Source organism: Nicotiana tomentosiformis, chromosome 2 (assembly GCF_000390325.3).
Source record: "Nicotiana tomentosiformis chromosome 2, ASM39032v3, whole genome shotgun sequence".
NCBI classification, from domain to species: domain Eukaryota; kingdom Viridiplantae; phylum Streptophyta; class Magnoliopsida; order Solanales; family Solanaceae; genus Nicotiana; species Nicotiana tomentosiformis.
Genome location: NC_090813.1, coordinates 39,659,199 through 39,663,070, shown reverse-complemented (window position 1 = coordinate 39,663,070; position 3,872 = coordinate 39,659,199). Strand labels below are relative to the sequence as shown.

General features: G+C 38.1%; 1 non-coding gene across 1 annotated transcript; it reads right to left on the bottom strand.

Moving 5' to 3' along the window:
• Positions 1–1,693: 1,693 nt before the first annotated feature.
• On the bottom strand, positions 1,694–1,800 carry LOC117280359 (small nucleolar RNA R71). Its single transcript, XR_004510895.1, has one exon. It is a non-coding gene; the product is annotated as a small nucleolar RNA R71 (small nucleolar RNA).
• Between the last annotated feature and the right edge of the window lie 2,072 nt (positions 1,801–3,872).

Below are 3,872 nucleotides of genomic sequence, written 5' to 3'. Positions count from 1 at the left end.
GCTAAGGAGGAGTTGGAGAAGCAAAATCACAAGGATTTATCATTCAATCCTCACTTAAGACCCGAGTTTGGATCGTTTTATATTTTCCTATACTTTAAACATATTTGTGATGAATTGCTCCATATCTATGGAGTAGTTCCCTTTTGAGTTTGATGAATTTGGTTTATTGATATTTGTTTGTGGATTATAACTCTAATTTTATGTATTGAAGCGTTTTTGGATAATTTAATTGTTGCATCTATATTCACTTGTTCATGTAATCGTCAGAGGCATAACTTGTGATATCTTTGCATTATATTGTTGGTTGAGTTCATTAATTCTTCTTAGTAATTAGAAGAGGCTAGTTGAATTGTTGATTAAACCTAGTTAGGAGAATAATTGAAAGAGGTTTTCCTAAAGAACAATCCACTACGCATTCTTGCATATCTTCACGTGCTTAAATTGGTTCATCTTTTGAGGTTAAGACTTAATCGAGAGAAGAGTTTTTGCTGAACGTTTGAAATAATAATCGAGTGTATTCAAGAGACTCACTTGAACATTAGAAGAGCATTATCTAGAGTTAGACCCCAAATAATTATCTTGCACCTATCCTATCAAAACCCTATCTTCTCCCACTGATAAACTTATTTTCTTACTCATTGTTATGATTGACACTAGTCAATAGCTTTATATTCTTAGTTAATTTTAGTTCTTAATCATATAAATCTCAATTGTTGATCATCTTGGATAGCAATCAAGCTAGAAACTACAAGAACTATTTTTAAATCCATTCCCTGTGGATATGATACTATATTATACTATATTTGACTAGCAAGCACATTTAAGTGTGTGTTTCGCACTCGTAAAATTTTGGCGTCCTTGCCGGGGATTGGCAATCAATAGTGTGTCAAATAGTTTGTAGTAGTAATTCAGGAAATGTTTCTCTTTTTATTTTATTTTTCCCTTTTTACTATTGGTGCTCGTTGACTGTGCGCAGGCTACAGGTTTAGATTGGTGCATGACTCGAGCCCCTACGAAAGAAGTGCAACCATACGAGCCCGAGATAGAAAAACAACTGCGACAGCTGAGGAAGAAAAGAAATCTCACTTAAAAGTTAGAAAAGGTTGGGCAATCCTCAACCAATGAAACTATGGCTGGAGTCGATGATGATACTGTAGATATGGCTACAAGAGAGGAAGCCCAACAACAAGAACAAGTTGCACAGGATGCTAAGGAAGCAGCTATTAGAGATTCACATATTATTTATGAAGAAGAGAGGGGCCGGAGAATTGCTTAAAATCAACCCTTGGCTGCAGATCAGTTCAAAAATATAGCTCCCAGCCCTGGGATACCACATGGCGATATTTCTAGACCGGTCTACAATCAAGACCTATCAAGTAGGAGACCACCTCCAGTTCCAGCTAACAATTTCCAGTTGAAGCAAAGGTTGCTTCAAACCCTTCAAAATGGTTGAGGCTTCATAGGGAAGATGAACAACGATCCAAACAACCATCAAATGGACTTCGAGGAGATTATGAACACCTTTCAATACAATGGTGTGTCATAAGATGCAGTATACTTAAGGGCATTCCCCTTCACACTCAAAGATGATGCAAAGCAGTGCCTTCGAAGCTTCCCTACGGGATCAATTGGAACATGGGATGAGATGACCTGAACATTTCTTGATAAATATTTCTCATCAGCTAAGATGGGCAAGTTTAGAAGAGAAATCCATAACTTCTGCCAGAAAGAGACTGAAACTGTATTTGAAGCATGGGAGAGGTTTAAGAAGATTTTAAGAAAGTGTCAACATAGTGGAATTGAACTCTGGATGCAACTCTAGGACTTTTGGGATGGATTGACATCAGCCTTGCATAGAATATTGAGCAATGCAGTTGGAGGCCCGTTGATGAAGAAGACTCCAGAGGAGATAGTTACAATTCTTGATGAGTTATCTGAAGATGCTAATTAGTGGCCCCCTGAGAGTGCTGAAAGAAGAAGATCAACTAGTGTTCACCAAGTTAATGCTAATACATCTGTGCTGGTACAGCTTGATTCTATGGTTAAAGGAATACAAAAGTTGACCTTAGCTACAATACAAAGTGAACCTCATACAGTTTGTGATATATATGGAGGAAGACACCCTACTCAAGAGTATCAAGCCTCAACTGAGGAAGTGAATGTTGTGGTTAGTTATACCTTCAATGCAATGGGTCAGAAGCACCCCGGTTTTTCATGGAGTTGACCTAGGGGTACTGCAAATGCATGGCAATAAAACAACCCCAAATTTCAGGGACAAGGAGCTCATGGTATTGCGAATCCACAGAGGCTGCAGTTTCAGCCTCAATAACCCAATCAGTCTAGTCAAGAAGATCTCATTAAGGCTTTTATTGTAAAAACCTGATGAAAGATTTGAAGTACAAGGGGCAGAAATTCGAAATCTCGAGAAGCAAGTGGGACAAATTGTAATAATATTATCTGAAGGAGTTTTAGGTACGCTTCCTACTGATATAGAGAGAAACCCCAAAGAAATAATGAATGTTGTGACGTTGAGAAGTGGGAAAGTGTTGAAAGATCATACCCCAGTCCAATACGATGTGGAACTTGAAAAAGAAAGTGGGAAGCAGCTGAAAAGTGAGGTGGATAAGAAGAAGAAAGGCAAGAAGGGAGTTGGGAAAAATAAGAAGGAAAAGGATTAAAAGGGAGGAACATGACGAGAGCAAGAACATGCCTGCTTTACCTTTCCCCCATAAGCTATATAGATAAAAGTTGGACTGACAGTTTGAGAGATTTCTGGATATGCTAAAACAGGTTAATGTAAATTTACTATTCATAAAGGTGCTCTCACAAATGCCTGCTTATGCCAAATTCTTGAAGGAGATCCCGACAAAGAAGAGGAAAATAGAAGAGACCTCAGTGGTCAAGCTCACAGAGCATTGCATCGTAATCTTGCAAAATAAACTCCCATAAAAGTGTGGAGGTCCAAGGAGTAATACTATACCTTTCTCTTTAGGCATTATTAATTTTGATAAGTATTCATGTGATTCTGGTACCTCAATTAACTTAATGCACTTGTCTATTTATAGGAAACTGGAGAATGAGATCGGAGAGATAAGGTCTCTTTGATGCAGGCAAACCAAACGACTCTAATACTTCAGGGGATAGTGGAAGATGTGTTGGTTCGGGTAGATAAGTTCTTATTTCCTGTAGATTTTATATTGGTGAAGATGGAAGAAAACAAGGAGGTTCTCCTCATCCTAAGAATACCATTCTTAGCAACGGGTAGAGATATATTAGATATACATGAGAGAAAACTCATGCTTAGAGTGGGTGAGGAGACTGTGACTTTTGAGATAAATATAGCAACGGGTGTGAAAAAGGAAAGACTAGCTGCAAGTGTTGAGTGGAAAGTGAAGAGTTTGAAAGAGAAGTCTCCAGCGAGTGAGAAAGATAAGTGTGTGGTGTACCCCAAGAAGGTTGAGAAGAAGTTGTCTGCATGGATGTGTGCACTAGTTCGGGCACGATGAATGGAGCCCGACTTCGACTCAGACTCTGACTAGATATTCAGGAAAGTTTCCTTCACCTTATGCTTTTTAATTGTGTGTCATGGGGACATGCCACAACTTAAAGCGTGCGGTGGGGGATATGTGTATGTATATTAGTTTAAGTTTTCCTGTTGTTAGTTGTAGTAGTTAGAGATAGGAAAAAAAATTGAAAAACAAACATGAAAATTTTAAAATTTTCAATTTTTCCCGACGATGGATATCATATTGACAGGTTTCTTGAGGGATTAAAGTCAAAGGAAAAAAAATATTTTCTTTTGTAGGTAGTGTAATAATTTCCCCTTCTTCTTTGTGTCACGATTCTTTTCCGAGGGTTTTGTTTGAATCGGG